This window comes from Euprymna scolopes, chromosome 9 (assembly GCF_053919585.1).
Source record: "Euprymna scolopes isolate OS-2025 chromosome 9, ASM5391958v1, whole genome shotgun sequence".
In the NCBI taxonomy this organism is placed as follows: Eukaryota; Metazoa; Mollusca; class Cephalopoda; order Sepiida; family Sepiolidae; genus Euprymna; species Euprymna scolopes.
The window spans coordinates 18067803-18095604 of NC_136490.1; the positions used below are offsets into that span (position 1 = coordinate 18067803).

Sequence of the window (27802 nt, forward strand, 5' to 3'; positions counted from 1 at the left end):
TATCTGTGCCTAAATCGAAACGCGGATTCCATGAACAAAGCTTCTTTCTTAGAACTGCATGCCTGTGGAACTCTGTTCCGTCTGCCTGCTTCCCTTCGGACTACAACTTGGATGTCTTCAAGTCCAACGTTAACAAATTCCTAATGAACCGCCCCCTGAAGTAAACACTTCATCAAATCTCCACACTAACGTAATGTACTTGCAATAACCCTTATCCCTGAGTGGCTTCCAGGCCTTGATAAGTGGTGATCATTGTGTAAAAAAAAAAAAGTCACATGATGGCTAGAGGACCCACCTAGGGTGTTCTACAAAAACGGTTTCCAGAGCTGTATCAAACGATGGGAGAAATGCATAACTCTGGGTGATTCTCATGTAGAGAAAGACTAATAACTATGCCAAGTTTCGTTGCTCTACTGCTATGGGAAGTGGGACAGGGCATTACTTATTGCACGCCCCTCGTATATTGTAATACATCTTATGTATATCTGTATAAACCTCGAAAAAGTAGTTGCTTGATCTGAAGATATACCTATGGACTCCAAGCTGAATTCACTATAAATTTTTATGTAGTAAAAAAAATGTACAACTTGTGAAAAAATAACAAGCGAGTGGGAACGGATAATATAACTATGCGTGTGGGGTTTGATAAAAAGAATTATGCAGTGAATGCGTTCATATCTACTTCTATTTCAGATGTATCATGTTGTGTCAGTGTACATATGTGTGGATGTTTGTATATGTGTAGGTATATATATATATATGAACGATTAAAATAGGCTGTCTCATATGCGGCGATTACAATAATGTACATTACCAGACTACATAGGTGTCTGGGTACGTTATGTATGTATATATACACCTGTGTAAACTATAATAATACGCTGTTTCATATAAAGGTGTTAAAGAGCATCTCCCCCCCCTCTCTGGCTTTCTTACTCTTTCTATTTTCTCTCTGTGTGTCTCTATTAGAGAATAGAGAAAAAGAGAGGGAGAGGGAGAGAGAGAGAGAGAGAGAGGTGAATAACGTGGACAGTGGACACGTTTGCAAAAGAAGGGTCAGCTGACCAGATGACGTGGTATCATGTGATGAGGTTAGCTGATTCTTTCTTGGCAGTTGGGTTTTCGGGTGTTGAATAAGACAGACGGCTTTTCAGCTGTCCCCCCCCCCTGGGCTGGGGAGGACGCTGACGTGTATCATCAAACAAGCAAGGTTCACCTCCATTCTGTGTCGACCTTTGGAAGGTGAATAAAAACTATAAAACCATTTCATCGTCTTGGAGTGAATTCTTCATCCAACAGGCCAGCTCCCCTCCAAGAGACAATGAAAACCAGAGGAACAACCGACGACACATGAATAAAGGTATGTTAAGAAATACATGTACACAAACACACACCCACGAAGACATGAACAATAAGGTTAGAAACTAGACGATCACGTACACGAATCTCCTTGACAAAATCTCCTTTATGACAATCCCGAATATATAACAAAGGGGTTACCACACTACTAAAGTTAGAAGGCACCTTATTATTAAAAAAGGTTTTCGTGTTTCTGCATGTATGGCTGTGTATTTATACGTTGTGGGTGAGCGGGTATCTGTGTGTCTATGTGTGTATATATATGTAAGTATGTACGCGTGTGTATATTGATATCTATATGTCCATGTATCTCGTGTGTGTATTGTATATTTCTGTGTGGATTTGGGGACACGTTGGAAGAGGATATGTGTGTGCGCCTGTGGATGGTCTGACTGTGTGTGAATGTATTGTGTGTATGTATGCTAGTATGTGTGTATATATATACATATGTGTGTTTTATTGAGACGTGTATCCGATTGGGGTCTACAGGTTTTAAAGCTCCCAATTGACGGTCTTATTATTGTCATTATTATTGATATTGTTAGTGTTATTAAAATTATTATTATTAATATTGTTAGTGTTATTAATATTATTAGTCTTAGCATAATAAAAGTCGTAGTATATAATATGTGGGTGTGTACATGGCTGTTTGTGTTGAGAGTCCATGTGTTGATATAACTACGTATATGAGTATAAATATAAAGATGTTATAACTGTATGTGTGCATTATGTGTATGTGGGTGTATCAAAGTGTGGGTGTTTGTGCATGCGTTTATATATATGTATGCATGAGGAGGTTGATAGCTTTCGAGGGGGGGGGGTTCTATGTTTATTTTTAATAATTGTATTTTTATTCTTGTTTATCTTTATTGTCTCTGTTTCAATGCGTGTGTGTGTATGCATAAGATACACCGAGCGGTGTATATCCACTCCTGTGTATAGGTATATGTGTATGTTTGTTTCTAGAGTGTGCACTGAATGGCCATTAGGAATATAGTCTATAGTCATTGACCACCGACTAGGCCGAATGCTAAATTCTCAAATACTTTATAGTATAAAAACCAAAAGATGGGATTAATAAACATTTAAAAAAAAAAAAAAAAAAAAAAAAAAAGAAGAGGTTAAGTATTTAGAAAGATAAAAACCTTGAAGGGATAGATAGTTTCAAAGACCTTACTGGTCCTCTCCCTGCGCATAATCCCCACCCATATTAGATTCTAATTTTGTAAACGAAATAAAATGTTTTTGTCTTGAAATATCAGTTTTTGATGGTAATTCTTGGCCTCAAGATGTAATCTCCCCAGCACGAGTGATTACAGAAACATGTATGCACATATGTAGCCATCAATGTTTGTATAAATAAATTTAATATACCTGCTCTGTTTACTCATTGATCACTTTTTGATAGACACATGTTGTTTCATAGGATGTACTTCTAAGGAATATATATACAGACTGGGCCATAAGTTGTGCACCAAGGGATTTGAAATAATTCTGATAGTAATAAACGTTATTTATTAAAACCAAACTTAACCAATAAACTGAAAAACACGTTGTACACGCTGATACAATCATAAAAGAAGATGTATCTTATATCCAAAGAAAAGAAAATATATTTTGCCCCGAAGATTTTACAGTTTCATGTCACTTAATTCTTTGGTGCATGACTTATGGCCCACCCTATATATATATATATATATATATATATATATATATATACCTTCTGTACAATTTTAATATATATATATATATTAATTTAAAACTGTACAGAAAGTCAGAAGAACATTGGTACTGTCGGTTTCTAGCCTAAAATAAGGGGGACCAGATAATGGTAAATAATGTTAGGCTCTCGTCAGCAATTTTCTGTTAAATGAATAAATATTAAGCTCTTATATTGAAAATATTTTTTCTTTTCTACAATTCTTTCCCAAAAATCAGTGAACGAATATATAATTATTATATATATATATATATATATATATATATATATATATATATATATATATGCACGAACACACACACACACAATATGGAATCTAATTCCAAATACATTTTTCTTCCTTTCACGTGTAAAATTAGAAAATCAGATTTTGTCAGACTTGCTTCTTGATTCTATTTTTGGATTTAGAAAATTAAATTTTAAAACAGGCAACAGGAAATCTTTCTTTTGATCATATGAATGTCCACAGGTTAAAACGAATAAGAATATTACATCGACGAGGAAAAAAACATACAAAAAGTAAAAATAAATTTTTTGGAATCTCCCTCCCATCCTTCAAATACAATAGCAATATTGATGCCAGGAACGATTTTTTTTTTTTTGGTTGAGATATATTTATTTATTAATATTTTTTAATATTCTTTTTTTCTTATTCATATTGTTACATATATTTCTGACTGTAAAGAAAATTTAGCCTAAAGTTATTTGCCCAAGGTTAAAACGATATTTCGACAAAATATTTACTTCTTTTTCATCCAACAAGATAAAAAAAAAAAAAATTTTCAAATAAGTATAAACAATCGTATTAAAATCGGTTATAAAAAAAACGGATGAAACAGAAATAAAGTTCGGAAGTGGTTGATTGTTGAGTTATTACGGCATGCCAACCACTGTCACCGGTTCTCATACCATCATCACCATCATCATCATCATATTCAGTTTCACGTCTGTGTTACATATTAGCATGTATTGGATGGCTTTTAGAGATTTGCTAGCCAGCTCTTTCTCAATCCTTCTTTGAAATCCATTTTCAACACTTCCTCCCACATTTGTGTGAGCCTTCCTCTGTGAACTGAACCTGCTACCTCAACTGTCCTACATCTACTAACCCAAGAACTCTCATCGATTCTTTCAGCATGTCCATACCATCAAAATCTCTTTTTATTGTCCAGATTTAATCGATCTCTGAGGTGATCAGATTTAATCGATCTCTGATCAGATTTAGCCTGTCACATTACACATCCATCATATCATTCTCATACCATTTCTTTCCATGCAATGCATGTCTTCAATCCTCACTGGTCAGGTTTTACTTCCAGACATCATCACACTGCATACAGATGCCTGACAGACTTTTCCATTGGTCAACAATGGTAATGCTCTGCTGTTTGTAATGACATTCTTATCATTTGCCATCACACTAGCACCTGTTCTTCTGGACATATCACTAGTATAACAAATGGTATGACAAACTCAAAGTTAAGAAATGTTGAGCCTGGTCAGTGCCATATGGGCAACCATTTGAGAATATCAATTGTTGTATTTGGGAGAACAACAACACCTCCCTACAAAATACTACAAAAATTGGTACTCATGCAGAGAGTGATCCGTGCTGAAATAAGGTTATTATTTAAAAAGCCATTCTTAACATGGGGAGGGGAGGGTGTTTTGTACCTATTCTGTACTTTAACCTTACAATTGAATAAAAAAAAACAGAAAACTTTAACTAAACTTGAAAATACGATTTAAAAAATAGCACGGATCACTCTTTGCATTAACACCCAAAAATTAATGTCATTAAAATTAAGTCGCCTGGATGGGATAAACATGATAATGCTTGTAAACTTGATATTCCTTAAAAACTTCCTACTTTGAAAGAAGCTGGCTGAATGCGTCCAGAATGTGTCATAAGAAATATTGTGAGATCATTTTATGTTGAAGCTGTAAATATGTTTTGCATATGAATGATTTGTAGATTAATTTGTTTGGTAGATAAAATGGCTCTAAATGATGAACTCGGTTTAACCCATAGATGGAGCCCTGACAGGTACTACCACTCCTCCGGGGGGGGGGGTAATCTATAATATAAGAGATGTCCCAAAAATAATGCCTCCTATTTTTTTTATTCAGTCCAATTGGATCAGAGGGGATTGCAAATTACATTGTTATGATGACTGAACTTATGCATTAATGATCTGAATGTTTCATCTCTCTGTTGCAGATATTGACGGTGTAAGACTCTAAGAAAGCATACAGCTGTGTCACTGAATTTCTTCATCCAAAAACAAAAAAAACTGGCACCTGTTGAACATTTACAAAGCCGATGCAGTTGATGTCAACACAGTTAGGAGATGGGTTAATTGATTTCATAATAACAACAGATGTAATAATACACAGCCACCACCTCATCGCTGGCAAAAGTGCATTGAGAATGGTGGTTACTATGTGAAAAAAAGGGAATTCAGAGGCTCAAAAAGTTGCTTATTTTAATGGTACCATACCTGTTTCGTAGCTCTTCAACATTTTTTAAGTAAAAGATAAAATGCATTACATTTTAGAACAACCCTTATATATAGGGCAGTTGTCTGTGTATGCCTGACTAAAACTAAAAAACGACAAAATGATTAACCACAAAGTTGGTATTTTCTTGAACAACATTACCTCAAATGAATAATATCTAAAATGTAAGAAAAATTGTTCTTTTTTAATCATAAACTGCCACATATTTCATCAGGCAGTTTTCCAACCCGATTATGCTAATCTATTATATAAAAGCAGTTGTCTGTGTGTTTGTATGTGGCTAAAAGTAAAAGAATACAAATTCAAGGCCACAAAGTTGATATATCAGTGTTGCTCTGAATAATATCTAAAGTTTCGAAAAAATTGTTCATTTTTCTTTTTTTCTAAACTGGCTCAGATTTACTCAGGGAGTGGAGGTACCAGAATCTCAATCTACATACCTTTCTAAAATCATTTACTAAAATTTATTTAAACGTTACTGCATCAGAATCATAATAGGAATTCTTTCTTTTTTTCAAAATGTCTCAAACTGAAATTGCAGAAAGATTTCTCCTCATAGACGGCCATGACAACAGTGGAAGAAGTATCTTGACTGACATTTGGAGAGGAAACAAAAAAGGTTGAAAATAAGACTTTGGGGCAGATTAAGTAAATTATAAAACAAAATGTCCAGTTTTATAATCTGACTTTCAAGCATACCCCAGGGATATCATATGCTAAAAATAATCAATAAATTTGAATTATATTCTTCCCATTTAAAGAGATCAATTGTGATATGTTCTAGAATTTGACGTTTGGCCAATTCTTTTTCTGCAAACAATCTAAACTATTTTGTTTATTGATTTTGTTTTTACTCAGACAAAAAAGAAATATAAACATAATAAATTTCAGGATTTTTATAATCTTTTTGCTTTTAACTTAAAAAAATGTTTTTATGGAAATCGATCCAGACAAGGCATGAAACAGCTTAATGCAAGGAGCTAAAAAGCAAAAATACCACTTCAAGGTCAAAAACCAGCCAATGCCAGCAGACGACTCAAGACCTAGGCCACAACAATAATAATTTCCCCTATTTCTTTTACAGGTATCTATTGACATTGAAAATGACCATATTGTAATCTGCAGTGAAGTAATCCCATTGTAATATGTTCCATATATGATAAACTTTTGTAAAGAAATGGAAATTCCATCAGTCATACAGAAAAAAAATATTCTTTCCAGTTGTTGTATAGTTTAATTCTTTTTATTTATTAAACAGTTTTTATGAAAATCGCTCCAGACAAGGCATGAAGCAACTAGATGTAAGGAACTAAAAAGCAAATTACCACTTCAAGATTAAAAACTAGTCAATGATAAGCATTAGATGAAAGATTCTGATCCCGAAAATAGCAATTTTTCCCTTTTATCAGAGACATTGCTCACAGAATATGAGGACTAAAGGATAAAATAAGGGAAGCAAAAGTTAGGGGGATGCTAAAAGTAAACACAAGAGACTTTTTCTCTTTAATTTACTTATATTGTAGGATGCATAATTTCCTTTATTTCTTTTACAAGTATTTATTGACACTGAATTTGAAGATGACCATATTGTAATCCATAGTGAAGTAATCCCATTGTAACATGTTCCACAGATGATAAGCTTTTGGAAAGAATGTCTGTTTATGAAAATTCTGTTAGCCATATGGAGGAAGCAGAGATTGAAGCTGTTCTTTTTTTGTTATCCATTTGTGAGCAATGAAAGAAGGAGTAAGATTTAAGTTTCTAAAATTTTGAGATGAGGGTTGATAATTTGTATTTGGATTATTCGGACTAAAATGGTGTGATACTGGAAAAACGCCAATCTTCCACAAACAATCCTAATTGAGAATGATTAAAAATAGAATCCCAAACGTACTCTTACACATTCGGTTCCAAGGTTGAAAAAGGAATGTTGAACGACCCTGTTTCCAGATCATATAGATAAATGGGCTGACAGGCAATCATGCAGCTCTCAGCATCTTTTTACTACTTTCAAGCAGGCAGCATCAATTTGCAACAAATGGAGAATAAAGTGTGACAATAAAAAGGTTTAACTGAATACATCTCCAGCATCTGAGAGAATTGATGAAGAATGCAAATGCATCATCCATCATGCTAGCTACGTAGTCAAGCGACTCTCCCGCATGTATTATCTGTAACTTGCAATGCATGCAGGTCTCCTGATGGATTGAGGTTTTACACGAGACATAAAAATCAGATTTGATTTATAGAGTAAGTAATCCTTCATTTTTTTTTTTTTTTTTTTTACTTGAGAGTCACCACTTATCAAGGCCTGAGGGGTACTCAAGGATAAGGGTTACTGAATGTAAGATAGTAGTGTAGTAATTGTTACTGGTGTAAATTAAGTAGAATTTAATTATTTAAGGGGACGGCTCAACAAGAACTTGTTTACATTGGATTTGAAGGCTACCATGTTGGAAGCAGGCCTGCAGAAATGTTCCAAACGTAGGCAAGTCTGGGGAAGAAGTTTTGTTTATGGAATTTGCGTTTAGATTTAGGCACAATGAGAGTGGAAAAAATCACATATAGTGGTTGTAGCTAGTCGAATGTTTTTTTGTGAAAGTTTGACAAAGGGGAATGATAGATTAAAGTTCAGTGGAGCACGTGCCATGAAAATAACAATAGAGCAGAGATAGGTTCACAACATCTCTTCTATGAGAAAGAGGTTGCAGGGAAGAGAAAAGTGTATTGCCTAGTAGGTTTCGAAGCCGGTTTTGAACTCTATCAAGGCTGGAAAGGGTGCGTCAAGCAACTCCTATCCAGATGTGGCAATAGTACTCTATTTTAGTACATGGCTCTTATACAGATAGAGAATTGCAGTGAGATACATACTGGAATGGTAGAAGGATACATATATATGTTGTAATTAGAAGCAGAATCTAGTATATATTGCATTACTCAGAATATCTATTATTTAAGGAATTAAAATGCATTATCTAAATATCTATAAAATTGAAATTTGTGTGTGTCTGTGTACATTTCCCTACCAAACTACTCTGTCAATTTTCAGTCTCCAGACTCGAGATTTGACATAAAGGATATTGAGATTTGAGAAAATCTTTTTAATCGGTTTTCAGACAGAAAGTTGGTTGTCAAGGGGGCCAAAGATCAACGATTTGACCTTTGAAAACTATACCAGACTCCTCTATCAATTTTGATCTAAACGCTTGAAATTATAGATGTAGGTTACTTGGATATGGATCAAACTTTTAAATTTGATTTGAGCCCAAAACAATAAATGCTAAGGGGTCAAAATTGAGGTCAAAGTTTTAAAAAATTGACCTCTGTGGTATCTACCAGATTACTAACCCAATTTTTGGTCTAAACATTTGAAATTTTACATAAAAGGTATTCATACATAGGGCAAGCTTTTTGATCAGTTTTTAGCCGAAAATTTGGCTGCCATGGGGTCAAAGTTCAAAAGATTTGACCTTTGCGGTCTCTAGCAAACTATTCAGCCAATTTTGGGTCTAAACATTTAAAATTTTACATAAAGGGTATTCAAACAAGCAGCAAGTTTTTTAATCAGTTTTGGGGCGAAAATTTGGCTGCCAAAGTTGAAAGAGTCGACCTTTGCAGACTTTAGCAAACTATTCAGTCAATTTTGGGTCTAACCACTTGAAATTTTAGATGTAGGTTACCTGAACAGGAGTCCAACTTTTTAATATATATGCACATAAAGTTATGAGCAGTACATAGGGCCCGAGCAAAGCCGGGTTAAACTGCTAGTAAAGCAATAATAGTAAGAACCCTTTGAGCAGTTACAAAAATCCTGGAAAAAAATAAAATCATGGGTAGAATTGGCAGCAAATAAAATATTAAGAAAACAATTTGGAGCACTAAGTGACACCGACCAACCACATAGAAGTTAGAAATTGTTAAAAACACGCAGATAATGACCTTTGTCTTTTATTGATTCAAGTTAATTACTACATTCAGCAGTATTTATAGTATTCTCTATTTTACCAATGTTAAGAGGATGCATGAAGATTTGGACAGACAAAACTTTATCACTTTATCAATCAGTCATTTTTAGTACGGGGGGGGGGGGCGTTCCAAATGTAATGCCTCCTATTTTTTTATTCTGTCCGAGTGGATCAGAGAGGATTGCAAAATGCATTGTTATGATGACTGAACTTATACATTCATGACCTGAAAGTTTCATCTCTGTTTTGCAGATATTGCCAGTGTGAGCCTATAAGAAAGCGACCTCTGTCATGGACATGCGTCAGAAGTAAAGATGGTTCATTCAATTCGTGGCAAAAGAGAACGGTGGTGATTACGTAGAAAAATTAATTTGGAAGCACAAAATGTTGCTTGTTTTTTTAATAGTACCACTTCCGTTTTCGTAGCTTTTTAACTTTAAGTTTAAAAAAAGAAAAAAGTGAGGCTTTACTTTTGGAACGATCCTTGTACAATGTCATTCATTTTTTTTTTAAATATGGATCTTGTTTGCCAACTCTGTCTATGTATATATTTCATTACATGTAGAGGTAATTCTTGAGTTTTCTAACTTTGATATTTTTTTAGTTTTTAATTTCGAAGCAATCAAAAAGATTCTTAAAATTAACGAGATCATTTTTAATCAACTTATCCTAGTCAGCACAAATTGTAGTTAACTTATTTTAGATTTGTGAAGAATTCGGACAATGAATTGAATACAGTAGAGAAACATCTAGTATATTAGCTTTTAAAGGAGAAAGACCTACTTCATCTAGGTGACTTTCTAAAACTGAAAGTTCTCACAAAACTAAATCTATAATTGTTTAAGGAGTAGATAAGCTCCACATATCTGCTACCTGACACTTTTTTGACACCATCACAGGAGCACTTTGAAGACACTCAGTACTCGATCTTGTTTTCAGACAAAGACAATGAACACTGTGCCATCATCATTCTTAAATGTAATACGAACATCTTGCTACACAACTCCCCACTTAGGATACACCTATAAGAATTGAAGACAATAAAGAAAAGGAATCGTTCATTATTAAACGAAAGGGAATATCACTTAAGGCAGTAATACTATTAAACCTGTATTTGGATATAGACACACACAATTGAACAACGTACAGTTAGTAATATTGCCTATGAAACCAGTAATAATATTTTAAAATGCTTAACGTCATACAATTTCGTTTGTTGTGACGTTAATTCTTATATCACAGAATTTAAATTGTTAATGTCTCTCCTAACCAATTTGAAAACGTTCTCCCAGCATTTGACTTCAAACGGCTGTTAAACAGCTCGTTTGAAATTCTCTTTTTCTTCATCTGTTTGTTTGTCTGTTTTTTCACCTATTGATGATTCGATGAAGAATCGAAAACGTTCATGATACATATGAAACATATTTTTTTTTTCAATTTAACACAAGATCATAATAAAATTGTTTGGGATGAAAAAAGGTATCATTAAGCAGAAACTTTGTTATTTTTAACAATATTTGCTTAAATTAATAAATGCTGCCCAAATACACACAAAATATATCTCTTCGAAAGAGACTAATTTGGGATTCTGTTTTTATTTACTTCTTTTTATTAACCCTTTATGACCTGAATTAGGATATAGATGATTAAAAAAGAAATTATTGTTAATTTTAGATGGCAGTATACTAAATGTAAGCAATGGACAGTTTCAATCTGGAGGTATCTGGCATCTGATCTCGAGCGCGTGGTTGAGTGGGGGAAGACGTGGCTGGTTACCTTTAATGCATCTAAAACCAAGCTCCTATCCTTACATCATCAACGCTCTGATCCCCATCTGGCATCAATTGGGATGGATGGCTATCGTCTGGGAGAGGCCCCATGTTTTGACAAGCTTCTGGGTTTGACCTTTACTCCTGATCTGAAATGAAACACGTACATCAAGTCTGTTGCCAAGGTCGCTGGAAAGATGGTGGGATCCTTCTACCGCTCCAGAAGATATCTCACTACTGATGCAATTCTCTATCTATATAAAAGCCAAGTACGTCTAAGGATGGAATACTGCTGCCATATCTGGGCAGGAGTTGCTAAAAACAGCCTATCATGCCTTGACAGAGTACAAAATAGACTTCGTGGCTTAGTGGGGGATGCCCTTTTCTCTACCTTGCAACCTCTCTCCCACAGAAGAGACGTTGCGAGCCTTTCCTTGTTTTATCGTTATTTCCATCGCAAGTGCTCATCTGAACTCCAATCTCTGGTACCCCTCGCCAATCTTTCACGAAAAACACCCTACTAGCCGAATCCACTGTGAAAAATTTCCCCCACTCTTTATCTGTGCCTAAATCAAAACGTGAATTCCATGAACAAAGCTTCTTTCTTAGAACTGCACGCCTGTGGAACTCTGTTCCGTCTGCCTGCTTCCCACCTGACTACAACTTGGATGTCTTCAAGTCCAACGTTAACAAATTCCTAATGAACCGCCCTCTTAAGTAAACACTTCATCAAATCTCCACACTAACGTAATGTACTTGCAATAACCCTTATCCCTGAGTGGCTTCCGGGCCTTGATAAGTGGTGATCACTGTGTAAAAAAAAAAAAAAAAAAAAATACTGAACTAATACGTACAAGGTGTGTTTGAATCAATTCCCACTTTATGTATGCCGTTATATTCATTTATTTACGACTTAATGAATGGTAGAAGGATTAGACCTCTTCAAAATTGACCTTTTTCTTCAAACATATGGAAGGTCTAAATTAGCTAAATATACCAGTTATTGTGATCTTGGACCTTGGCTATGCCTGCCTCAAGAGCCATGTAATTTTATTGTTGACGTTTTTCAAAAACGCTGCAAAATTTGGGATATTATGTCCTTATTTTCATTGTAGCTTTCCAGAGGTTGATGCTATAGCATTGAAAGTGGTACCAAATGAAAGCTAATAAAATTTTCTTGCATATGGTAGTAAACACATGAACACCTGTGTTAATTTTAACTAATTTTAATGCACAAACATATATATTTTTTATGCTTGGAAAGGATGCCATCATATTTATCTAAAAAATGTTACTCTTAATGCATGTATATAATTTATTATCACTAAGTATGTTTTATCTCTTCATTTCAGATTGTAAGTTAAAGCTGATTTGTTAAGATTTTTGAACTCCTGACAACATGGCATCTGGAAGACAACTACGCTGTGGGAAAGTGGTCAGCGATACAAGTGAACGGAATGAACCAACTGAAAAGAGAAGAAAGGTGGCAACTCCTGCCACAAGGTCATTCAGTGATGTGTATCTCATTGGGCAACCCAGCTCCAGCATCAGGGACTCTCAACTTCCTACTGATCTGCATTTGAGGAATGATAATCCCAACAGTGACAATAGGTCTTTAGCCCATGATACAGTGGATGTCGTTTTGCCATTCTGGAATATGGCAAGGATTAAAACACTAACTAGACCAAATGCAGTCAACCGTTTCATGATCCTCCATGAAAAGTACAGGAAAATTGTTAAAAACAAGGGAAGAAATAACAAACCAGAGGAAGAGAAACGAGCTAACTTTCTGAAGGACTTAGACAAGTTATTTGATATTGGAGCAAAGGATGTTGTGGAGGAGATAAGAAGCAACAGGCTGCTCACAAAGGAGACCAAGGAAGAGGACGTCAATTTCTACTTGGACCAACAGACCACTCGCCTAGCACACATGTCAGGTCATGATAAGGTGTTTGAGAAGAAGTCTAGAGAAGAAAGCTTCCGAGAAGAAAGAGAAGAGAGAATGTTATCATCAGTGAGTGCTGCAGCAGCAGAAGTTGGGAAAATTTCAAGTGATGAAGACCCAGAGAACAGTCAAGGCTCTGGTACTAGTGAGGGTTCAGAATACACTGAGACAACACCAAGCTGTTCATCAAAACCAAGTACGATAACCTTACACTTTCCACACTCAGTTATGACCAGTGAATAGATTTGTAGCACTGCAGATCGGTTGTCACTCTCTGACAACCAGACTACAGCCATGGTGTCTGCAGTGTTGAAGGCAGGATGCGCAGATCTTGATGACTTTGTTATATCAGCCTCTACTACAAGACGAAATAGGATAAACACTCGTCATAACTTGTGCCAAAGTTACATGAATAACTTCAAGGAAAGTCCGCCAGATTACTGCACACTACACTGGGATGGAAAACTTCTACGGGATGTTCTTGGTGAAAGATACCCAGTGGAACGTCTTGCAGTGCTCGTCTCTGGTACTCCACAGTATGAAGAAGGGAAGCTGCTTGGTGTGCCCTTCATAGAAAGTTCAACAGTGTAATGCTACATTGGAACTGATAGAACCATGGGGTCTCACAGACAACATTGTAGGCTTGGTATTTGATACCACAGCAAGCAACAGTGGCATCAACAAGGGTGCAGCGAAGCTTATTGAAGAAAAACTAGGCGAAAAGGTATTCTACTTCGCTTGTCACCATCACATATCAGAGGTAATAATTGGAAGTGTATAGGAGGCTGTGTTCAGCAAGGTCAAGAGTCCTGACAAACCAATGTTCAGCAATGTGAAAGAGAAGTGGGACAGGTTGGTTAAGGACTGCCCAAGAGTTCTGGGCCTAGTTGAATAAGACTTGAAACAGAAGAAGACAAGCACAATTGCAGTCTTAAGCAATTTCCTTGAGGAAGCAAGTCCGAGGGCAGATTAGAGAGAGGTGGCAGAGCTGTGCCTGATCCTGCTTGGTGAGGAACCTCCTCGAGGTATCCACTGGGCCAAGCTAGGTGCCATTCACCAAGCCCGCTGGATGGTCAGGAACATTTACTGTATGAAGATGCTCATGTTTTCCAAGGAACTAAAATACAACACGGACACTATCTTCAAGTTGGAGAGGATGAACAAGTTCCTGGCCTTATTCTACACCAGCCACTGGGTGACCACCACATCTGCAGCTGATGCACCTATCCATGACCTCCAGCTTATGAAGCAATACAAGCAGTATGACTATGAACTGGCAACCTCTGTTCTCAAGAAAATGAACAACAACCGCTGGTATCTGACCCAGGAACTAGTGCCATTCACCTTGTTCAGTTCACATGCCAGTATGACCAAGTCTGCAAAAGAGAAGCTCGCAGTCAAGCTGTCAGAAACAGAGAAACCTGAGAGTTACAGGAAAGGCAAGCCAATGTTTCCTTTCATCAATGCAGCTACAGTTCTCACAGACCTGGTAGGGCCAGAGTCTCACTTTCTGTTTGATGCTCTTCGAGTAAAATGTGACTGGCTCACTACTCCTGCTGATACCTTAGGAAGACAATGACAGCTACAGGAATGCACAGAAGTTTGTGAGGTCAGTGAAAGTGACCAATGATGTGGCTGAGAGAGGTGTGAAACTAATGAGTGACTTTGTAACTCAGATCACAAGTGACCCAGAGCAAAGAAGCTGCTTACTACAAGTTGTGGAGTACCACAGGAAAAAATTTGACAGTTTCAAAAAAGCCACATTGATCAAGTGATAATACATGTATTAGTAACATCCTATCTGACAGTTTCTTATGCAATATATGTGTCAGTGCAGTGCTATCATACTACCAAACTGATTTTTTGTAGTGTCCCAACTGTTTGTGCATTAAAATTAGTTAAAATTTACACAGGTGTTCATGTGTTTTATTGTGCTTACTACCATATGCAAGAAAATTTTATTAGATTTCATTTGGTACCACTTTCAATGCTATAGCATCAACCTCTGGAAAGCTACAATGAAAATAAGGACATAATATCCCAAATTTTGCAGCGTTTTTGAAAAACGTCAACAATAAAATTACATGGCTCTTGAGACAGGCATAGTCAAGGTCCAAGATCACAATAACTGGTATATTTAGCTAATTTAGACCTTTGAGAATGGGAATAATAGCAGTTTCCATATGTTTGAAGAAAAAGGTCAATTTTGAAGAGGTCTATAGAAGGATACATAATAATTTGTAATGGCTCACCACTTATCAAAGCTCAAAAGCCACTTGAGGATAAGTGTTAACGATAATTGAATTGAAGGTCAAAGGAATAGTTGGTTGGAACATTGTGAAGCAATTACTATGAAGATGAGGATAACAGTTCACAAATAAATATACAAATGACTCATATCAAAGGATTCTAATAATAAAATAATTAAACTGGTATTGCAAACTCACTTTTTTCTGATTCAAACGATTTAACCCATGCTCAATGGGTGACTCAAGAGACCACTTTTTTCCCCACTACTTAGAATCGATAGCTGCCAACGAGATGAAAGATTATTTCGCATTTCATGTAAACCAAATAAAAGGGTGAATGTATTATGATGCTAAAACTATAAAGCAATAGATTTTCTCGCAATGCTTTTAAAATGAACACCCAAGCGTTACAGAGTTACTCTTCCAGTGAAGCTGATGCTTCGACTAAATTCTTGCTCACAGAAGCATTAAATGTCTCCTGAAGAAGAACAACTGATCAATAACTCGTGGTATCACGAAACCTTGTTTTGGATTTCATGTCATGTACTTTTGAAAAAAAAAAAAAAAAAAAAAGAATGAAAAAAAAAAAAAAAGAATGAAAAAAAAAAAAAAAACGGAAGCAAACAAATTAGCCAGTCATTGCCGGAACACATGGAGGCTCCCTTTTATGTTTCACTGTGATCCAGAGAACACTTAGAAAGATGATTTAAAAAAAAAAAAAAAAAAAAGGTTAAAAAAAAAAAAAGGGGGCAAATAACTAGAGATCTGTTACCTATGCGGGGGGGGGGATGGGGTTGGCTCTATCGGGCATGCTCAGTGTGACACAACATAAATCTGCAAAGAGTGGAAACACCACAAAATCTACTGATCTTGTCTGACAAAACATAAAAACATTTCCTGAATAATAAACACAAAAAGTAAATGATCATTATTAAAACTACACAAGGTAATAAAATAAGACGACAGAAACAAAGTTTATCTACAACAGAAACTACGTCATATTATCAAAGATTTATTTGTAACTAGTTTACACACTCCCTCAAAAATGGGGGGGATTATACTTCGCCAGTGTTAGCATTAATCTATATATCTATTACAATACAAAAATGCGATCATGAAAAGTAATATGGTTAAGCTTAAACATGGAAAAGTAAAGGACAAGATATTCTAGTAAAAAATATAATAAATTGATAACTTAAAATATTGCAGCATTAAGAATTGATTATATAATGTTATAAATGGAATTTTTAAAAAAATTCTTAATTCTGCAACATTTTAAGTTATAAATTAATTATATTTTTTACTAGAATATCTTGTGGTTTTCTTTTCCAGTTTTAACAACTAGTCCTTTACTTTTCCATATTTAAGATTCATGCTCGCATTTTTCAATTGTAATCTATGATTTTTCCAGGTTTCCAGTAAATTCACTTGTTCTTTGTTTAATTTCAGTCTTATTTTTTTGCCCCCATAAACATAACATACATATATGTAATAATAATGTATGGCATTCGTCTGCTTTCAATAAAATCCCCCCAATTATCTCCCTTTCATTCTATCTGTTCCATTTGTTACTTCTTTTTTTACGAGAGCTGTGAATTTGTAGTAACAGTAGTTGCTGAAGCAACATGGTTGCTATGGAAACCAGTCATAAAAACGTTGCTCACCTCCTTACATTTTTTTTTTTTTTACTATTTTGAATACCAGTAAATTCATCATAACTTTTGTTTTACTGAACGAAAACTTTAAAACAGTTCTAAATGACTAAAACTGCCACTTGACCATATATTCAAACACTACTGTGTTTAGATGATAAAAATGAGAATAGGTGTGTGTGTGTGTGTGTGTGTGTGTGTGTGTGTGTGTGTGTGTGTGAAAAAAAACAATCCTATATACTCAAGTTTTTGATCTACAGTTGAAATTTTTTTTTTTTTTTACATAGGCATCACCACTTATCAAGGCCAAGAGGCCACTCAAGGATAAGGGTTAAAGAGTGTACAGTAGACATTGGACAATATAGTAATCATTAGTAATGAAAATTTGGTAAATTTGATAACTTATATAGAACGGCTCATCAAGAACTTATTTACGTTAGACTTGAACACAACCATATTGTAGTCAGCCGGAAAGCAGGAAAACGGAAGACAATTCCACAGGTGTGCAGTTCTAAGAAAAAAGCTTTGTTCATGGAATCTACGTTTAGGTTTAGGCACAAATAAAGAGTGGGGGGAATTATTGATAGTGTGTACAGCTAGACGAGTGTTTCTTGTGAAAGTTTGGCGAGGGGGGACCATAGATTGAAGCTCAGTTGAACACCTTCCATGAAAATAACGATACATCAGAGACAAACTCGCAACATCTCCTCTGTGAGATAGAGGTTGCAAGGAAGAGAAAAGGACATCTCCTACGAGGCTACAAAGTCTATTTTGAACTCTATCAAGGCAGGACAAGTCCTTTCTAGCAGCTTCTGCCCATATGTGGCAACAATATTCCATCCTTGGACGTACCTGGCTCTTATATAGACAGAGAATATTATCAGCAGTGAGATATTTACCGGATCGATAGAAAGATCCCACCATTTTTCCAGCGGCCTTGGCAACAGATTTGATGTACGTGTTCCATTTAAGATCAGGAGTAAAGGTCAAGCCCAGAAGCTTGTCAAAACTTGAGGCCTCCTGAAGACGAGAGCCATTCATTTCAATTGATGCCAGATGTGGATCAAAATTTGGTATATACGCTCTTTAAACATGTGGTAAACTTTTTTATTGGTTTTCATCTGGAAAAAAAAGAGTTGCTAAGGGGTCAAAATTGAAAAATTGGAAGGTGGAGGTCATCGGATTTATATCTGTTTGCTGTTTCACGACTGCGCATGCACAGTTGTTCACATGACAGCTTCCTTATGTTAAGAATAAGTAAGGTATGAAAACACTTTTTAAAGAACGTGTCAATCTGGTCTAATGGTTACCGTACTTGACTCACTGTGTTTAGGTTTTGTTTCGATCTCAGTTTGAGTATTTTTTTTTTTTTTTTTTTTACTTCTAAGAAGTGAACTGTTTAGACAAAACATAATACTCGCATGCACATGTCTCAGTTTCTGTATGAATTAAAATATAATATTTATGCATATTTTACGACCGGGCAACGCTGGACGACCTGCAAGTATTCATATAAAAATCAGTATTATGCCAATAGTTTAATTTATATATGTATGTATATCATCATTTCTGATGACATGATAATGATTCCCTTAACCCTTCAGGGCTGGCGAGGGGGAGCTGTATTATTGCATGCAGCATTTCTTGAGCAAAAATAGCCTGGCAGCGCCTATCTCTCTCCAGACTTTAGAGCACATACATCACCTGGTATTCCCAAATGGTAACCAATTTTAGTACTGAACCGGTTTAATGCTGCTTATGCCGAATCTTCTGATGACTTGAGGAAGAAAAAAAAACTACTGTGGTCAGATTCGGGGCCGTTTTGTAATGCTTTATGAAGAGTTTACACCAAGGCAACGTCAACTGATCGGTTTCACTTCATAACTGCCTCTTCCTTACTTTTTATTTACTTTTTTTTTTCTGTCTTTAATTTGATTGGTCAAAGGAAAGAAAGAAGAACAGAGAGGAAAATAAAGAGAAAAGGGGGGGCTACAATTGGTGTTCTTACCATATTATTATTATTACTAGTAGTAGTAGTAATAGTAGCAGCAGCAGTGGCGGTAGTAGTATTTTTTATACTCACACATCACACTACTGTTGACTTTTTATTTAGCATCTCTTTCAAAATGAGTTTTAGGTGGCAAGGATTTTTGACTTGTTATTTATTTCTCCTCATCAAGCCTAAAAAAAACATTGCTTTTTCTCATTAAGTTTTGTGTGACAATCTAAGTATTTATTAAGATAAAAAAATATACAAATACACATTGAGCTTTATTATAGAGATGAGATTTCTGTAAACTTGAGAATCGTTTAATCGTAATTTTCTATTATGCCACCAACCACCTGACTGACAAAAAAAAAAAAAAAAAAAAAAAAAAGGATACAATTATCTTCCTTTGATATAATTTGCTGTTCAGAGAGTCATATAATCGTTATTGTAACCATCAGCTCTTTAGGTGGATAGGCCATATATATATATATATATATATATATATATATATATATACCTGGGTATTTTAACCATAACACATCTTTCTTCATGCTTTATGCTCCATTTTGGTTGTTGCTGCTATTGCCGTTTTTGTTTTATGGCATATCAACCACTTTGAAATCATTTAATGCCGAATCCAGTTATTTTGGAAAAAAGGTTTGCTGCACTAAGTTCTTTGTATCATCAAATATTTATACATGAAGTTTGGTTTGGTTGTTTTGTTTTGCTTTTCAGGTTATTTAATACCGAATCCACTAATTTTGATAAAAGTTACTATTTTTCAAATTTTTTATATCTTCATATACTGTTTGGTCAGACTGTTTTGTTTTTGTTTTTTCGACTTTGCGGGATATGATTGAGTTTTGCAAAGGGAAAGAAAAAACACAATATTTTATGCATTTTGAGTCAGGAAGCCAGTATCTTCAGATAGCCTGATCTGCTAGCACCAGATGCTCTAATAGTAATTACTATTCTGGGCCAAATTAAACCTGGGAGCAATGGTAACCAAGGGGAAACTCCACAATCCTCACAGCCTCTAAATGGGGCCTCATCACTGGATCCCATTTTGTTTGTTATATACAACTTATATTTAAGATCAGAGTTAAATTTGTATTTAAAGATTTCTTATATTCTTATAAGAATATTGTTTACTGAAATGTTTTACATTGATTTTCCCTTCCATGTATCAAGTGTTAGTATACCACAAATATACCAATTCTTATATGTATGACTGGAGGATGGTTGTTGTTGGTTGGTTTAACGGCATATCAACCCTTTTCAGGTTATTTAATGCCAAATCCAGTTATTTTGAAGAAAAGTATTTTAATAGAATATATTTGTTTGTTTGTTTGTTTGTTTGTTTTTAAGTCGGTTTTTATTTAACCCATAGTTGGAATCCTAACAGGTACTCCCACTCCAGGTTAGAGTGGACCTGGGAGCAATGGCAATTAAAGGGTGGCTTCACACTCCCCAAAGCCCGCAAGCTGGGGCCTCACCATCGGATATAGTTTAAGGTCATATCCAGGACCGACCAGAGGATGGATGATACTCCTCTGATGTCTTCAAGAACTTGATAAATAATTGGATATGACGTACATTAATGTCAATATTCATGAAAGAAATGGTAAAAGATTGTCAGTAAAAAAAAACAAAAAAAAACAGTAAATATGACTTTTTTTAAACTGATCTTTCATTTTTTTATCGTAAAACTGGAAACAATATTTGAGTCAGTCTTATTTTATTTAGAAACATTATTACGTTAAAATGTTTATCATTAATCTAAAATTGTGCATATAAAATATGCCAAATGCATAGTTTGTTAATTTCTCCCTCTCCATTTTTGTCTGTCTCTCGCAATGTATCAAACAATATATCTCTCTCTCTCTCTCTATATATATATATATATATATATATATATAGAGAGAGAGAGAGAGAGAGAGAGAGAGAGAGAGACAGACAGAGGGAGAGGGAGAAAGAGTGTCGACTAATTAAATTCTATTTATGTCTTTACAAACAGAACTATCTCAAAGGTTATCACAGATAGGTCTGTTTGCAAAGAAATAAATAGAATTTAATTTTCCAGAATTCAATGGGACAGAACATCGTATTAAACATGGATTTTGAAGCATATATATATATATATATATATATATATATATATATATATATATAGAGAGAGAGAGAGAGAGAGAGAGAGAGAAATAAAAATTACAATAAGTTTACCAAGGTAATCAAAATGGTAAACTTAAAATATATTATAAATATTAAAGAGTTAATATTTACAAGTAAAGTAATCTCAACCAGATGTAAAAGCTCAATAAAAGCGAAAAGGAAATAGAGTTTATAATATGAACAAATGATTAATAAAATATGTTAAAAAACATCTTGAAAAAGAGTTAAAAACATATTTAATTTTAAAAAGGAAGCACAAGATAAGTGGATAGTCCTTAATCCGCGGAGTTTCAAAGAAATACTCTCCTTCTCATCAGCGAGCAGGGAGACCCAACGTTGCCCGAGATCGAATGATGATTAATGAATATTTCACATGCCAATATTTTTATTGTCATCACAATCAGTGAAATCGACAATTTTTCAATCAAATCGATTGATTGCCTGCTCTAGTTGGGGACCCATCATGGTGCACTATGAGGAAAGTTCACATACCTGCCTGCAGTGACTTAGTTAACAATACATTGTTGTCTACATTGCACAGAGAACCTACTGTTGATTTTATACAATCATTTTTTTATATATAATAACCTGCATTAGAGTTTAAAATGCAAAAGTCAAATAGCATTCTTCAATTGTGCTCTAAACAGACACATTAATTTAGAATGTACAGTCATATTTTTCATTCAGAGCATACAATTGTTTCGATATATCACTAAGATATTTATAACGTTTACAATGTATTTAGACTTACTTGGTAAGGTAATCCTCAATGCTCATGTAATAAATTGTATACAAGAATTTCCAACCACTTGAGAGATTAGAAAGACAAAAAAATTTGATAAATGGGTGCCTCACAAACTGAATGACAACCAAAGAAACAACGCTGTTATGAAGTGTCATCTTCCCTTCTTTTACGTAACAAGAATGACCCGTTCCTTGACCACGTTGTGACCTGTGATGAAAAGTGAGTTTTTATGACAACCAGCTATACTCGGCTCAATGGTTAGATGCCGAAGAAGCTGCACGACACTTTCGGAAGAAGTCTCATCCATTACAGTGTTTTTCAATGCAGGTAAAACCATTACAGTGGTGAGATACTGTCAACAAATGGATGAAATGCATCAGAAACTTTGACAACAACACCCAGCATTAGTCAACAGAAAAGGCCCAATTCTTTTCCATGACAATGCCCGACTGCATGTTGCTAAACCAACCCTGCAGAAGTTGAACAAATTAAGCTACAATACTTTGCCTTATCCGCCATACTCTCCAGACCTCTTACTTACCGACTACCATTTTTACAAACCGACAACTTTCTGTGTGAAAAATGCTTGAAAAACCTAAGCGATATCAAAAATGACTTCAGCGACTTTATCATAACCAGAGCGCAAGATTTTTACGTTATTGGCATAAATACACTTGTTTTGCATTGGCAAAAGTGCGTTGATTCTGATGGTGCTTATTTCGATAAATAAATTTTTGTTTCAGCCGAGATATGTTCATCTGAGTTTAAAAGTTACAAATCGCAAGAACTTTCTTGTCAACTTAATATGTACCATGCCTCCTTCTATCTAGGCATCATTTCTTATTTTGTTTATTTCAGGCAATGAAGAATTTTCTGTTGATGTTAATCTCAATCCAATTAGGCAAGATATTAGAGATTGGTTGATAAAAAAGAAAAGTAAAAATGTCTTTCTAAGCCTATATATACAGGAAACAGCCAGGCTGTATTCATACTAACATTGTACACCTTGACGTTAGTATTGTCATCATTGATATACAACAGAGGATAGGGCTGTCAGTACTTTCTCCACAACAATGGTCAGAGTGTGGACTGAAAATGATAACTAAAGAGTGACTCAATGCTATTTAATAATATGAGGTCTCTTCAATAAGTTTCCAGATTTGTTTCATATGGGTACTTTTATTGATAGTACACACATGAAACTCTAGTTCCTTTTGAAGTAATCTCCTCCGGCTGAAATACACTTGTTAGGAGGCCTCATGGAAATTCTCTTGTGTGAGCATGTCAATGACTTTCATCACAACCTCTTTCGTCTCCTCAATTGTCTCATAATGACAGCCTGTAAGATTTTGGTTAAGCTTAGGTAATAACCAAAAGTCACAGGGAGCAAGGTCTAGACAATAGGAAGGTGAGGCACTGTCTTGATCAAATAGTCTGTGATAAAGATGAAGCACCCTTGAGACAAACTGTGCAAATCTTCCACATCTTCAGTTCCTGACAGATAATTTTGTGTACATTTCCCACACTGATATCAAACTGTGCACTTATTGTTTCTATGGACACACAGACACATGAAATTCCTTATTTGGCCAATCAACTGAGGTATTCTGACTTCCTTACTCGTCCTATACCTCTCATCATCCCTTACAGACTCCCTGCCGTACTTGAATCTCCTATGACACTCAAAAACTGGTGCTCAATTAATACAGGATGGTCCCAAAGAATTCCATACGTTTCTGTGACATTTTTTCAAGTTTAAAACATTTCAATTCCTGCTGTAGTTATTCATTTGATCCTGAAATCATAAAAATTGGTCAGTCATCTCATAAGATGTATTGCAATAACATACTGAATTTTCTAAAAGTCTATGACAATTTTAAATGTCTGTACAAAAAGTCTGGGAACTTATTGAAGGTACCTCGTAACTTGAATGGCCAACATATAAATACAAAAGGATTTATTGCCTTAAGTCAACAATACAATTGGAAATTAATGTGTTCTAGCCAACGGTATGAGACGGTCATTTTTAATCTTTGGAATTTCAAAATAAAATCATCAAGAATGAAAATACATGATGATGAAATTAGTGATGTAATTTCGGTTACAGACATCTATCAAATCTCTATTATAACAAGATTTACCAAATAAGTTAATGGAAAAATATTGTATGGCAAATTCTCTTGACATCTTCAACAAAAATATGACAGTATGTAAGTCTTCAGATATTCTAATTAGAACTGAAGATATCAAAAAATAAAGTCTAATTAAATATGTAGGAAATAATTAACCTAAGAATTATATTCCCTCAATTTTAGATTGAATTGCACCAGATCACCTTGAAACTTCTTTTCATTGTTTCTCTGTCATATATATATATACACACACAGTAGCGTCTAAAAGTTAAGGAATGCTTGATCATTTTCATTGAGTGGCTTCTAACTTTATCTATGAAAAGGGGGGGGAAAAAATTTTTTTGTGAATTTTCCAATGTTTAATAATGGTAATTAAATAAAAAATGTTTTTTATTTTTGATTTTGAATACATATTAATTTTCTACAAATAATTTTAATTAAATTACAGGCATACAAAAGTTAAGGAACGCAGAAAATTAATACAAACTTTAGCAATTTTAATAACAACTTAACAAAATGTCGACTCCGAATATTCAAAAAATCTTTTTCTATATATATAAAAGCGAAAATGTATGTATGTATGTGTGTATGTATGTACGCTTTTCCTCAATGTCCACAAAAGGCTTCTTTCAGAGAAGCGCTTGATTGGTTCACAACTTCTTAAAACTTTTTATATCATCTATAAATTGTAATAACTCAGAGTTACCCACGGAGCTCTCCTGTCTATTTAATTTTATTGACTTTCAAACGTTAATTATTCCACATTTCCCGAATCGGCACGGGTTACATTCGGTTTTCGGTATAAAAAAAAGCGAAACTCGACTCTAATCACAGGCCGAAAGCCAGTTGTCTCAAGAGAGCTAAGTAATGTTTGTTCAAGTTGACTTCGTTATATCAGACTGTAGCTTTCATTTCGCTCCTCCTAATAAACAGGGAGCGGGTTTTTAAAAACAAACAAACTGATTTATTCACCTCATTCAAAACTGTCCCGCACAAAATGCTAACTGCTGAATACCTATCGCCGTCACGTCAATCAAAAACACGCACCTGTTTTTTTTTAACACTTTACTATTTTCTAACTGCGCCTCGTGAAGGCTTCGTTTTTTTTTTCACGGGCACCTGTTTGTTTTTTTTTCACATTTTCGGGGTTTTTTCACATACCCCGAAAAACACCCGGGCAACCCTCGCTAGTCTATACAAGAAAAACAGCTTTTTGCAACCGTATTTTATTTTTTCATGTTTTTTTTCTTTTTTCTTCAAGACTTGTGACCATTATGATGAAAAAAAGTCCATAGGGAAGATTTGCTAAAATATTGAACAGGTCTAAAAGCGTTGTTTTTCAGGTTATTGAAAATAGAAAAAAATTTTTACCATTGACTGAAAAGAAAAAAATCTGACCACCCCTGAATAAGAACTAAGAGAGAGGATAGAAAAATCACTTGATCATCTCGTTCTGATCGCTTTAAAACTGTGACTTTGATATCCCGGGATTTTACATCCGAAACTGGACAAATAATTTCCCAACAAACGATCTCACAAAGATTAAATGAAGTTGGATTATTTTCAAGAAGACCATACTCAAAGCCTTTAATTTCTATTGAAAATAAAAAGGCTAGATTGTTATTCACCGAAAAACATTTGTTTTTTGGGGGAAAAAAATAGGGAAATATTCATTTTAGTGATGTATCTAAATTCAATCTTTTCGGGTCGGACTAAAGACCACATGTCAGAAGAAAAATGGAGAAAGACTGTCCCCTAAGTGCGTTAAAAGTACAGTAAAATTTGGAGGGGGGTAGTATAATGGTATGAGGCATGACATCTTCAAACGGAACTGGCCCCCTTTGTGAGGGTTCATGGAAAAGTTAATGCCCGAATGTATAGAGAATTGATTAGAAAACATGTGGTTCCTAATCTTTCTGATTCTGATATCTTTATGCAAGACAACACACCGTGCCATAAAGCAAAAATAATTTTACAAGAGTTAAATAGATTTAATATTTGCGTTATGGATTGGCCAGCTCAGAGACACGACTTTAAGCCAATTGAAAATGTTTGGAAAATTATTGGTGATAAGATCACAGAAAACCCCCCAAAAATCTTGCTGATTTATGGGAATATATAAGAAAATCCTGGAATAATATCTCACCTATAACATGTGAACGATTAATTCTTTCTTGCAGCAAAAGATGCCATAGTGTAATTGAAAACAAGTGGCTTTTCACTAAATACAGAAAGGATTCTTAGCTTTTTCATTAATAATTTCTCCCGTTCCTTAACTTTTGGACGCCTGTAATTTAATTAAAATTATTTATATGTAAAAAACTAATATGTATTCAAAATCCAAAATAAAAAAAATATTTTTCCTTGAACTACGATTATTAAACATTGGAAAATTCACCAAAAATTTTTTCCCCTTTTTCATAGATAAAGTTAGAGATCATTTAAAAGAAAATGATCGACCGTTCCTTAACTTTTGGACGCTACTGTATATATATATATATATATATATATATATATATATATATATATATATATATATATATAGGCGCCAAAAAGAAAGTCAGTACTGGACATTTTTTCAAAAACCGTAAATTTAAGTTAAATTGAATGTAACTGTTAAACCTACACCTATGTTACAACATATACCTCATTTGATTTGCCTTTCATTCCGTCTATAACTTTACCTGTTCATATTTGATTTTTACTTGAAGTATCCTAGTGTCCACATCAATTTAAAAAATTAACTTCAATCAAGAAGGCAAAAAGAGACTCTGCACTAAAAATTAGCCTAAAACCAGCTTAAAACACCCAGATTTTAGGCAGCAAAGCATATTTAATTGTAATTGTTGTTCCAGGTTATACAATGTAACATTTAGTCCATATGCTTCGACTTTCTCGTAGTGATCGTCAGGAGCTCATTAATCTTCACCTTTTTGATTTATCCAATCAAGAAATCGGCCACAAATTGAAATGTGATGAGAAAACGGTATGAATGACTGCGCAAAAGCACCAAAATACCGGCAGTGTTGGTGATGCCCCTAAATCTGATCATCCTAGAGTTACTTCTTACAGGGAAGACAATGCTATTAAGAACCGCAGCCTTAGAAACTGATTTAAAACAGCCCCCCAAATCCAACAACAGTACAATCTTGTTAAAAAGTGCTCTCTTTCTACAGATAAGAACAGATTGAAGGAATTTAATTTTGCAAGCCAATGATTTCCATAAAGAACAGAAAGTGCCATCTGGACTTCGTCAGAAGCAAGGAAGATCATGATTCTTCATATTGGTCGAAAGTGATTTTTAGCAACAAAAGCAAGTTCAATAGGATAGACAATGATGGTAGGAAGTACATCTGTCAAAGGAAGAACGAAGAATTTAATCCTAAGTGCACAGTTTCAACACTGCAAGGTAGTGAAAGTTTAGTTTTGGTGTGGGGCATTATTAGTGCCAATGGTCCAGGGCCTGTAGTTTACTTGCAAGGTTGAATTAATTCAACCAAGCACATTAATATGTTAAATGAGCATTTTCTACCCTACTTTGGCCAGAATTTGGATGATAATCCCATCTTCATGCAAGATAATGC

General features: G+C 34.7%; 1 protein-coding gene across 7 annotated transcripts in view; it reads right to left on the reverse strand.

The window, feature by feature from the left end:
- Nucleotides 1-27802, reverse strand: part of LOC145284444 (RAB11-binding protein RELCH homolog) — a 2006047-nt gene that overhangs the window by 1600479 nt on the left and 377766 nt on the right. The window lies entirely within an intron of this gene.